The sequence below is a fragment of the Vipera berus genome (assembly GCF_964194415.1).
Source record: "Vipera berus genome assembly, chromosome: Z".
NCBI classification, from domain to species: domain Eukaryota; kingdom Metazoa; phylum Chordata; class Lepidosauria; order Squamata; family Viperidae; genus Vipera; species Vipera berus.
Window position 1 is genome coordinate 56,299,058 of NC_138205.1, and position 13,136 is coordinate 56,312,193.

The window sequence follows — 13,136 nt, forward strand, 5'->3', positions numbered from 1 at the left end:
ATCAGCTCTTTTCCAGTCTTCTGTTAGTTCCCTAGTGCTCCAAGATCTTTGAAAGATATGGTTCAGTGTTTCTGAGATATATCTACCAGCTCTTTCAGAACTCTGGGATGTAATCTATCTGGTTCTGATAATTTGAACTTGTCTAGGGTAGATAGACATTGTTTTAACATTTTCTTGCCAATTTAGTTTGCATTTCTAGTCTGTGTTTTATGATTCTGTTTTTTTTTGTAGGCTTGGGTATTTTTTTCCTTTTGTGTAAAGGCAGATGCAAAGAATGAATTAAGCGGCTCTGCTTTCTTCCTGCTGCCCATTACTTCCTTGCCATCTTCTCCCATTAGTGGACCGATTGTTTCCTTGACTTTTATTTTTTATTTTTTACCAATTGAGAAAAACCCTGTTTTTAATTATTTTTGACATTTGTTGCAAGCTTAGTTCACTTTGAGCCTTAGCTTTCCTCTTTGCAAAGTCGGGCTATATGATGGTATTCTGCCTTAGTTATGTGTCCCTATTTCCATTTTTTTTACACATGTCCTTTTTGTCTTTCAGAGAGTTCTTTATGCAACCATGCTGGTTTCTTCTTGGATTTCTTATTGTTCTTTTTCAATGATACTGTGCTGGACTGGGCTTTTATAATTATATTTTTCAGAGTTTCCCAAGCTTTTTGAGTTGTTTTCCCTTTTAAGATTTTCCTTCCTTCCTTCCTTCCTTCCTTCCTTCCTTCCTTCCTTCCTTCCTTCCTTCCTTCCTTCCTAAGCTTTCTCTAATTTTGTTGAAATCAGTTCTTTTCAAAATTAAGACACTAGTTTTAATTTTGTTCTTTGCTTGTATCTGCATTGTATTGAATTCGAATGTGACATGGTCACTCTCTTCCAAAGTTCCTGCAATTTCAACCCTCTTTGTCATATCTTCTCTGTTAGTAAGAATTAATCCCAGTATAATTGACCCTCTAGTTCTACCTTTTGGATGACAAAATTGTCAACTAGGCTTATCAGGAATCTGTTTGGTCTCCCACTTGATGCAGAGTTTGTCTCCCAATTGATGTCAGAGTAGTTAAGTCCCCATTATTACTTTGGTGTGTTTCTGCACATTAGTTAATGGCAAAATTTGATCAATTTCTTGTACTTGGTTGAGTGGCCTGGAGAATTAACCGATATATATTTGGGGAGGCTTAGTTTTACACATTTCTGTAGCAAAGTAGTGATTTCTTACATATAATGCAGCTCTATCTGCTCTTATGTTAGGTCTGTTTCTTTTGAACAGTTTATATTCTTCCAGCAGCTCATTCTAATTGTGAGTGTCATCCCACCAGGTTTCAGTAATGGCAAGTGTAGTACTGTGCAAAACTTTTAGACAGTTGTGCAGAAATCCTGTAAATCTAGAATGAGTTATCACACCAAGTATTGATTTGATTTGTATTTGTCTTTTGTTCATTTACTTCCATTTTGTTAATTGATAAAAAATAAACTGTTAATAGTTCTATTTCTGAAAGCATTCTTAATGCACAGCAGTTTTGCACAACTGCTTAATACTTTTGCACAGTACTGTATATCATGTCTGCCCTCATATACTAGTATTTCAAGTTCACCCTGTTCTTTCTTCAAAATTTGACTATTAGTATATAGGCATCTGAGTCCTTTGTGGCTGAACCTCGATATGCTTCCTATATCACCTCTTTATATCTGAGGGGTTTTTTGAGGTTTTTTAAAGTTTTTGTTTTTAATTTGTCCATTACAGTTTGATAATTCTAAAATCTATTACAAGTAGATTTCTTCTCAATCTATTTAGGTATTTCTTGCTACTCATCAAAAATCCTCTTGTCTCCTTTAATTTTCAGTGTGGTTCTTAAATTACAGTAAGTACCTACGTACTTACCTACTACCTACCTACCTACCTACCTATATATCTATGGTATTTAAGAGCCAACCCTCTCCCTAACAGTAATTCATAAAAGTAATATATAAAATGTAAAACAGGCAAGGAATGTTAAAAATTAGGGGTGAGGGGAGGGCTTTCAGGGCATGTACCAGCTCCATATGTGCTCCTCTGCTTGTCTCAAGCAATGGCACAGAGTCATATTTTTATACATTTATGGAAGGCCAAGAAAATAGGGGCCCACCTCACCATCAGGGAAAGAATATTCTGCAGGGTGGGAGCAATAGCAGATAAGGATCTTTTCCTAGACCCCACCAGACAAAAGAATGGGACATCTTGGTGCTGCCATCTTGCCTTAGGTGGTTGCATGAAGACATGGACCAAGGAGCAGAGGGCTGTAGCTAGATGGAGCAGCTACACCCTGAATGAAGGACTGCAGGCTGAGCCTGAGCAGAGGGAGCTGCAGCTGCAGCAAGTTAGTCTGGAGGCTTCCCGCAAAGAATAAAAGCAGGGCAGAGATGCAATGGGAATAACCCTGGTCAGCCAGGTTACTTGCGAGAAAGTAGCCTTACACATTGTGAGGGGCTATACTGGCATTACCTATTTGATCTGGCCCAATGAGATGGGCATTGCTGGAACAACATGTGTGGATTCCTTGCTCTGTGATTCCTGCTTATTATGTTTTGCCTTGCCCCGTGGACTAATTCAAGCCTTTGGAACACTTTTCTTGTTGAATGCCTTTGTTCTGGCTTCTGCCTGGCTTCAGGAATTCAGACCACTCCTCTTGCTGGCTCCTTAGAACCCCTGGTGGAACTCAGAGGGGGTGTGTGGGCTTTAGTTATTGAAGGGCTACTGGGGACTGTATATTTAGGCTTGGGCAGCTCAATAAAGACTTTTTAACCTACCGCTGTGTGTCTGTGAGTGCAGTCACACATGTTGTTCCAGCTCACATTCACCCCCTCCCAGAGAAGCCTGTTCTTCAAAAGGATGGAGCAGTTGCTGGCAGACAATGCACAGCTTGCCCAGGAAATGGTCCTGCTCTTCTCACAGTTGGCCCAGATGCAAGTGGCAGTCCCAGCTCATCTTCGTCAGAAATGCCTGGTATCCATGCCAGACAACTTTGGAGCACTCTCCCACATTTTGGGGACACTGCCAGCTCTTTATGATTTGTGGCTGGATAACTTCCAGATGGATTGGGAAAAGGTGGGGTTTGTCATCAGCCTCCTGACTGGCCCAGTGCTAATCATAGAGCACAGCCTTCTCCTGGATGATTAGGCAGAGTTTTGTACTAAATTGAAGGCTATGTTCGAGGATCCCAGACAGTGAATTGGTGTTTGCAGAAGCTAAAGCAGGGGCAATGGCCAATTATGGCTACATTATTGATTTCTGGCTAATAAGCCAGGACCTGTGGTGAAATGAGGAGACCCTCATGGACCAATTCCAGGAGGGTCTGTCCTTAGAGCTTCTGGATGAGTTGGCCTGGACGGAGTGCCCCAGTACCTTACAGGTGCTCTTACACCTCTGTCTTCATATTGATGGGCAGCTACAGTAACAGAAGGCATGGAAATGGGGACAGAAACATCCATGCCAGCAAAGACCTGAAAGGAGCCTCAACCATCTGAGGAACTCATGCAAGGGGGGGGGGGTGCCAGACCATGGCTCACCACTCCCAGAAGGGCTGTTGATGCTAGGATTTTGTTGAAAGAACTTGTGAAAGGGATTCATCACCCAGCATCCCATTTAGCAGCTCCCAACCTCTTCATGAAAAAGAAGTCAAAGATGAGGCTTTGCTGTGACTACCACAAGCTCAATGCTTTCACTGTAAAGAACCAATATCCACTTCCACTAATTCTGGAGCTGATGGAGCAGTGATGGTGGGCGAGCATCTTCACAAAGTTGGACTTGTGGGGCACATATAATCTAGTGTGAATCCAGAAGGGGGACAAATGAAAAATGGCCTCCTGAACCCAATACTGTCACTTTGAGTATACTTGAATGACATTCCAGCTTACCAATCTCCCTGCCATGTTTATGCATATCATACATGTCATGTTCCGTGATTTATTGGACTCATTTATGGTTATATACCTGGTGACATTCTGGTGTATTCATTGTTACCGAAGAGCATTGGACACATGAGCGAACTGTACTGCAATGCTTGTGAGAAAACCATCTCTAAGTGTGAAAAGTGCCAGTTTGCACAGATCATGTAGACTTTTGGGGGCATTGGATTTCACCTGCTGGCATCACCATGGAACCTGAGAAAACTGAGGCCTTACCATATTGGCAGCTCCTGTGCTGAATGAAATATGTTCAGTGGCTCCTGAGGTTTTCCAACTATTATCAGACTTTCATTCCATGGTTTGTCATCATCACCACCCCTTTGACTTAGTTGCTGCAGAATGGGGTGAGGTTTATGTGGAGTTCAGCTGAGCAAAAAGCCTTCAAGACCCTGAAATTGGTCTTTGCTGCAGATCCCATCCTTAGCCATCCTGATTTATTGCAACTATTTGTAGTTGAGACCTATGCTTTGGACACCACCATCAGAACAGTGTTGCTACAAGCCTCTTCGGATTCCAGGGAACTCTTACACCAATAATTCATGCAAGCACAATCCCACAAAGCATAATTATAGGATCTGGGATAAAGAATTGCTGGCAGTCAAGGTTGCCTTTCAGGTCTGGTGGAACCACCTAGAAGGGCCTCACTACCCCCAAATCAAGGTATTGATGGATCACGTGAACACCTGAAGACAGCGTAGAGACTTAACCAATGCCAGATCTGACGGTCTGTCTATTTTCCCAGTGTGCCTTTTGAGTGACCTACAGTCCTGGAGGCTGTAGGACTGATGTGCTGTTGTGGAAACCCACATATACCTGGACAAGGACAAGGTGTCGCTTCGGTTGGTGATTCCAGTGGGAAAGTTTGCAGCCAGGCAGTTGCCTGTCAACCTTAAGGAACAGATCTGGATGATGCAGTGTCAGGATTCCTTTGTTGCAGCTCATTATGTAGAATTGGACTCTGTCAGGACCCCATCAGGTCACACTTCAATGATGATTTGCTACATTTTCAGGAAGGATTTATGTGCCTGAGCAGTCCTCTGGAGGCCTGATCCTATGTCAGTGCCATGACAACCCAGCTGTAGGACACCTTGGTGGGGCAAGTGTTTTGGTGGCCACACATCTGTCATAACATGGAATTGTATGTATTGTCCTGCCCAGAGTGTCACTGTCAGGTCTGCCATCATTGGCTTGGCACCTTGCTGGCAACCTGCCATCAAAGGCTAGGAGGGGGAGGGGGACATGGGGGAATATGTCAGTTGGGTTGATTGGGAGGGGGGAATGACAGCTTGATGAAAAGCAGGAGAGCTCGCAATTACCCAAGACTGTGCAACCTGAGAAAGACTCAGCATTCTCAAAAAAACCTAGGTGGACTCTTACAAGCTACAAAGCTTCCTGGGATTTGCGAACTTTTACTGCCAGTCATCCAATCATTTGCCCAAATAGCCTTCCCCAGTACCAACCTGCTAAAGGTGAAGGGGGAAAGGAAACCAAGCCCAGCCATCCACTGAAATGGACAGTGGAATGCCAAGTGCCATTCAAAAAACTTAAGTACCTGTTCACAGCTGAGCCAGTGCTGAAACACCCAGACCCCAGTGCCTCCTTTGTCATTCAAGCAGATGCCAGTAATGTTGCAATGAAGGTAGTGCTCCTGCAGAAAAATGAGCAGGAAATCCTGTAACCATGTCTTATATACTTCCAAAAAGCTTACTGAGACTGAATGCAGGTGGGCCTTTGGGAAAAGGAAGCCTATGCGATGTGCTGGGCACTCCTAGCTTAGAGACATTTCTTAGAAGGGGGGGAACCCCTGTTGAAGTATGGACTGATCATAAGAACTTAGAAGCTCTAACCCCCCGCCCCCAAGGTTATGGCTCAGACAAGTTCTTTCGCCTCAATACTTTAACCGTTTCAATTTCACACTGCAATATCTCCTGGGGTGAAAGACTTTTTAGCTAATGCTTGGTCCAGGCTGTTTGCCCATTTGTTCCCCTGATGTTCCCCTTCCCCCTCCTAGCCTTTGATGGCAGGATGCCAGTGAGGTGCCAAGCCAATGATGGCAGATGTGACATTCTGGCCTCCTTGACAGAGACCTCAGTCCTGTAGAGAAAAGAGGAAAGGGTAGGGAGGGAGAAACACACAGAAAAATCATAATCATGATTGCCAGGGATATTCAGGAGTAGATACAAAGTTCTGCCCCATGGCCACTTTAAAACCAGTGCTAATGTGCACTGAGTTGTTGTAAATAATCTCAGTGAATGATAGGAGATATGCCCAATTGTCTTGTGGATAATTAATGTAAGATCGGAGATACTGCTCCAGTACACCATTTGTACATTCACAGGCACCATTAGTTTCCAGATGATGCAAGAAGCTAAGTCCTTGCGTGATCTCCAAAAGTTTTTAAAACTCTTGCCAAAACTGCAAAGTGAATTGAACTCCACTATCCGAGATTATTCTCTCTGAAGCTCCATGCACAAACAACCTTGCTCAAGTGCAAGAGGAGGGGATTTTCTGACAGGACATAAAGTGCACTTGTTTGGAAAACAAGTCAGTTATGACCAAATCTCTGTATTGCCTGAGCTTTCAGGCAGTTCTGTGAAGTCCATTGAAATGTCCCTCCAGAGGATTTTAGGCTCCTCTTTGAATGAGGATTTTAGGCTTATCTTTGAATGATAACCTCGGTGGGTGGTGGTGGTGGTGGTTAGAGCTTCTAAGTTCTTATGGTCAGCCCATATTTTAAAAGGGGTTCCCCCTCCTTTTAAGAAATGTCTCCATGTTTGGAGTGCCCAGTGCAATATATAGGCTTCATCTAGATCAGAGGTTCGCAACCTGTGGTCTGTGGACTACTGTGGGGGTTGGGTTGCAATATCATCACAAGGGGTACATGAAAGCTCAAAAAATGTTACGATTTAAATCTTGAATTACCTCTTGGGGGTCTGTGGCTGTAGTCCGTGGCCACAAAAGGTATTTAAAGGGGTCAGTGGTGAAGAAAAGTTTGAAAACCACTAATCTTAGATTATTTATGAAAATTTTGAAGAGCACTGGGCCCAAGACAGAACCTTGAGGAACCTCACTGTATGCTTCTCTCCATGTAGATATTGGGGAAATCATGCTGAGTGCAGTTGTTCAAACAACTATTAATCTATCTGCTGATGGTAACTATCCCACATTGTTCTAACTTATCAAGAAGCCTTACTGAAGTTCAAATATGCTATAACCACTGCATTTCCCTGATCCATTAATTTAGCCACTTCCGCAAAAAATGCCTGGCATGATCTGTCTTTAACAAACCCATGCTGGCTTCTAGTAATCACCTTGTTCATGTTTAGGTGCTCACAAATCCACTGCTTGATTATCATTTCCAAGATTTTCCCAGATATTGATGTCAAGCTGATTGGCCTATTGTTTCCAGGATCCACCTTTTCTCCTAAGTCAGGCATGTCCAAAGTCCGGCCCGCGGGCCATTTGTGGCCCGGGGGGCGGTTTAATACGGCCCTCTAACAGCCCTCCCTGCTCTGTGTAAATGCGGCCCTCCCACGGCCCTCCCTTCTGATTGAGGGCGGCAAGCAGAAGACTGTCTGCCACAGGAGGGAGGGCGGTGAGAGGGTGTTTCTGAGCAGCATATGGAGTCTCGGGTGCTGCCAGACAGATCCCCTCCTTCTTTTCCCCCTTCTCTCTCTCTCTGTGTCTTTGTGTGTTGGACCCGCGGGGAACAGCTGGTAGGGAGGCGGCAGTCTGGCATTTTCTTCCCTCTCGTTTGTGTATGTGTGTGTTGGACCTGCGGGGAACGGCTGGTAGGGAGGCTGGTAGGGAGGCGGCAGTCTGCAATTTCCCCCCCTCTCATTTGTGTGTGTGTGTGTGTGTGTGTGTGTGTGTGTGTTGGACCCGCGGGGAACGGCTGGTAGGGAGGCAGCAGTCCAGCATTTTTCCCCCTCTCGTTTTTGTGTGTGCGTGTGTGTCTCGGACCTGTGGGGAACGGCTGGTAGAGGTGGTGGCAGTCTGGTGTTTGCATCTCTCTGTGGGCCCGACACACACACACAGGAGGGGGGGAATGCCGGACGGCCACCTCTACCAGCTGTTCCCCACAGGTCTGACACACACACACACACAGGAAGGAGGTAAACAACGCCGGACCACCGCCTCCCTAACAAACCTCTCCTGCATGTGGAGAAATGCCCATTCCCTCTGCTGAGCCATCCCAGTTGCTTGCATTGCGGAAGGCAATCATTTGGAACGAAGACACGAGATTCGACATTTCTCTGCCCGCGCTGATCTCGCCCTCCTTACAGTCTCCCTCTCTTTGTTTCAGCTTGCTTTCTGCATTTGGGATGAAGACTCGAGAGAGGGAGACTGTAAGGAGCGCGAGATCAGCGCGGGCTGAGAAACGCCAAATCTCGAGTCTTTGTCCCAAATGCAAAAAGTGCTGATCTCGCGCTCCTTACAATCTCCCTCTCTCGAGTCTCCAGTCTTTGTCCCAAATGCAGAAAGCAAGCTGAAACAAAGAGAGGGAGACTGTAAGGAGGGCGAGATCAGCACGGGCTGAGAAATGCCGAATCTCGAGTCTTCATCCCAAATACTTGCCTTCTGCAACGCAAGCAACTGGGATGGCTCAGCAGAGGGAATGGGCGTTTCTCCCCACGCGCTGATCAGCGAGCGCAGAGAAACGTGGATTCCCTGTGCACCCTTGCAAGATATGGAGGTGCTCCAGGGAAGTAACTGGGATGGCTCAGCAGAGGGAATGGGCATTTCTCCACACGCACTGATCAGCGGGCGCAGAGAAATGCCGAACCTCGAGTCTTCATCCCAAATGTAGAAAGCAAACTGAAACAAAGAGAGGGAGATTGTAAGGAACGCGAGATCAGCGCGGGCTGAGAAATGCCGATCTCGTGTTCAGATTGTTGGGGGCAATCTCGCTCCAGCGTCTCGGCGAGCACACTGGGCCGCCCCGCTCCTTGGGGCTCGCTGCTGCCATGGGGGCTGGCTCGGGGATTTGTTTCTGCCGGTTAAATCAGAACCAAGCAGCAAGTGAAAAAGTTAGCAGCAGTAGCGGGAGTGGTTTTAATTGCCAAGCGTCCCCATGGAAGTCAATGGAGGCGCCGCGGCTGGCCTTTTGAGTTGGTGAGTGAATGAGAGCGAGAGAGAGAAACATTTATTGAGCAGTGTGAGTGAATGAGAGCATGAAAGAGGCTTTTTGGAGCAAGAGTGAGGGAATGAGAGAGCGAGAGAGAAGCTTTTGCAAACAAAACATGAGTGAATGAGACCGAGAGAAACTTTTCCAAGCAAAGGTGAGTGAATGAGAGTGGAGGGGGCAGGGTGCCTGTATGTCTCCCCTTAGGCTCCACTGTTCTGTCAAGCCTCTTGTTTTGCACATAAAATACATTGTGAAAACTCAGCAGTCAGTTGATCTTAATGTTATAAAATGAAAAGTATGCCATTTGCAATTAACTTGGCATAAAATAATTCATTTGCATTTAATTGTAATTGTTCAAAGAATGTTCGGAAAAATGTTCGGCCCTCCAGCATGTTCACTTCATCCAATCTGGCCCTCTTTGAAAAAAGTTTGGACACCCCTGTTAAGTGAAGATTGGAAACACATCAGTTCTTTTCCAGTGCTCTTGCAGATCCCCCCTACTCCAGAAACTCTGAAGTGATTCCAAGGACCCAACTCCTTCAGAATCCTGGGATGTAAACCATCTGGTACCTGTAATTCGAATTCCTCTAGAATGGATAAGTGTTTTCATAGCAATTTCTTACCTATTTTGACCTTCATTCTTCTTCTGTCTCCCTTGGTGCTATTTTTGGTAGGTAGGAGTATTTTTTCCTTTTGTATGAAGACAGATGAAAAGAATAAATAAATCAGTTCAGCTTTCTCCCTGCTGCTCATCGCCTTTTTGCCATCTTCTCCCATTAATAGCCTGTCCATTTCCTTGACTTTCTTCTTGTTCTTTATATGTTAAAAGAAGGTGTTTTTTGCTTAATTTTGGCATTTGTTGTAAGTCTTAGTTCATTCTGACCCTTAACCTTCTTGATTCCATCCATGCATATTTAGGCTACTTGTTGGTATTCTGTTTTAGTTGTATGCTCCTCTTTCTATTTTTTATAATTATCCATTTTGTCCTTCAGTGTGTCAGAGAACTCTTTATGCAATATGCTGGTTCATCTGGAGATCTTGGGTTTTTTTTCCCCTCTGTAGTATAGTTTTGTCGATCAGATGGTCGGCAGTTTGGCGGGTCGAATCCCGAGTGCCGCGTAACAGAGTGAGTGCCTGTTACTCGTCCCAGCTTCTGCCAACCTAGCAGTTCGAAAGCACGTAAAAAGGCAAGTAGAAAAATAGGGACCACTATGGTGGGAAGGTAACAGCGTTCCATGTGCCTTTAGCGTCTAGTCATGCTGGCCACATAACCACGGAGACGTCCTCGGACAAGCACTGGCTCTTCGGCTTTGAAACGGAGATGAGCACCGGCCCCTAGAGGTGGAAACGACTAGCACGCATGTGCGGGGGAACCTTTACCTTTACCTTTATAGTTTTGTTTGGGCCTTTATTACTTCATTTTTCAGAGTTTCCTGAATATGCTGAACTTTTTATCCCATTAGGATTTCTATCTAGGGAATCCTCCCTAGTTTCTCTTTTAGCTTGTTGAAATTAGCTCTCTTAAAGTCTAAAACATTTGTTCAATTTCATTCAGTTAGTTTACCTGTATTATATTGAATTCTAGTATGACATGATCACTCTCCAATAATTCCTACAAACAGCACTCCTTCCCGCCTCTATCTTTCAGATGATAGTTGTCAGCTAGGTACAGCAGGAACCTGTTGAACTTGCTGCAGGGTTTACCTCCGGTTGATATTACCTGCACACTTTACTTAGCTGGTTAGAAAATGTTCATTTGTTTCCTCTGCTTGCTTGAGTGGCATGTAGTATGAATGAATGAACCTTTATTGTCAAAGTACAACCATGTATACATTGAGATTGGCTGAGCCTCCCTTCGTGCCCCCACCCCCAACTCACAGTGATAACAAACCCTCCATCTTATTACAGCATGTGAGCTAATTGCACAACACACTGGCCTCGCAAGTCAATCATTCATAAAGTTTATAAAATTATTTCCCATTCAAGAGCCTAACAGCCCATGGATAAAAGCTGTTTTTCAGGCTGTTGGTACAGCTGGCTATACTCCTGTATCTCCTACCCAATGGTAGGAGAGTAAAGAGATACCGACCAGGGTGTGAGTCATCCCTGAAAATTTTCCTCACTCTTCCAAGGCAGCGAGCCCTGGCGATGTCATCCAGTGGTATCAGGGGACAGCCCACAATGTCTTGTGCTGTGCTCACCACCCTCTGTAATACATTCCTATCTGCGGCTGTCAGACCAGCATACCAAACCACAATACAGTACAAGAGGATGCTCTCTATAGTAGACCAGTAAAAGAGAATCATTAGCCGTTGTTCTACCCTGTTCTTCCACAAGACCTTGAGGAAGTGGAGTCTCTTTTGGGCCTTTCAGGCCACCTGGGTTGTATTAACTTTCCAGGTAAGATCCTCACAGAGGTAGACTCCCAGAAATTTAAAGGAGGAAACTCTCTCCACACATCCCCCCCGATCTAAAGTGGGGCAGGTTCTTCTTTTTTCCTCCAGAAGTCTAGCACCATCTCTTTTGTCTTGCCGATGTTCAGGTGCAAGTTGTTGTTGAAACACCATATGGATAGTTTTTGTACCTGCCTCCTGTATGCTGTCTCATCTCCACCTGTAATAAGACCCAGTATGGTGGTATATACCTATAGCAATGTCATTTCTTCTTCCTGTAATATTTATCCAAATGCATTCAAGAGAGCTTTCATCCTTGGCATTATGTATTAGAGCAGTGGTGGCAAACCTATGGCACGGGTGTCGGAGGTGGCACTCAGAGTCCTCTCTGAGGGCACCCACGCCATGCCTCGGAGGTAGCAACTCTCCCTCTTCAACCAGCTGCCTGCTAACTTGCCGAGGTCCCACGTGGTTGAATGCATCCCAGCACAGCTGGTTTCCCTCCCCCACCACCCTGTCCCTCCTGGCCTCGCATGCTCTCCTTTTCCCAGGCATGACCTCCTCAGCCGTCAGCCGACCATCCATCTTGAAGGTGGCTTCTTTGAACTGCTGGCGACGGGCTGCGGAGCTCCAGAGTGCGCCTATCGAGGGGCCGGCAGGCTGTGGCTACTGATGGACACTGTTGGCCCCCATGTACTCACTGGCTTCTGTGTGTGAGGGCCAATGGTGTCAGGCAGCAGCCGCCCTAGCCCTTGCCTTGCCCCACACTGCCCCACTTGCCCAAGAGCTCCTGGAACTCCCCCAACCCTGCCCACCCCCACAGGTGTCCCTCCCCACAAGCAACATTGAGGTGACCACATCCACATCTTCCATGACCACCACAGCCACACCCACCCAGTGGGCCACGCCCACCTAGCACCCAGCGATAAATACTTGGGTTTTGGGTTGCAGTTTGGGCACTTGGTCTCTAAAAGGCTCGCCATCACTGTATTAGAGAATAAATGTTTTTGCACTGGCATTATAAAAAAAATGAAGACTGTTTAACATATGATCTGTGAGTAGTCCAGTTATAGCTTCATTTTGTTTTCAGATCATTACTTGCGTCAGTGCAATTTTGGAAATAAATTAGACGTTAACATGATGTTGAACTATATTCCTAAAACATGGAATTAATCATCCTTGGAAAAGTTCTGGCTCTCTTTAGCCTGGTGCACAGCAAAGATGAAAATTTTAGTTACAGCAAAGAAGTTTAGTGTCCTTATTCAGGATATTGTTACCCTGTTTTGAAAAGTCTTTCTAAATATACACAGCTCAAGCAATATATTTTTATGTAGTCTTGCTAAATGATTTAATTAATTTTATTCTGTACAAATGACTGTTACATGGATTTTTCCTCTTTTATTTTCTATTAATTATCCTTCTCTTTCTCCCCCTCCCTCCTTTTCTCTCGTTATATTAGTTTATTTTAACTAGCATAATGTATCTAGTATTTTTTTCCTTTTTATTCATTGTTTACATGCTTTTGTGTGTGTATGTGTGTGTGTGTAGAGTGGTGGTGATGGTAATGGTAGTATATTTTACTGTTTAAAAATGTATTTCTCATTTCTACTCATTATTGAACATTTGTTTTCTTTGTTAGTATTTAAACACCATCAGCCATTATTTTACACAGATATTGTA

The 13,136-nt window shown here is 44.9% G+C and overlaps 1 protein-coding gene across 1 annotated transcript in view; it reads left to right on the forward strand.

The window, feature by feature from the left end:
- MOCOS (molybdenum cofactor sulfurase) overlaps window positions 1-13,136 on the forward strand; it is a gene marked incomplete at its 5' end in the record, with an annotated part of 151,329 nt that overhangs the window by 82,563 nt on the left and 55,630 nt on the right. The gene's annotated exons all lie outside the window — the stretch shown is intronic.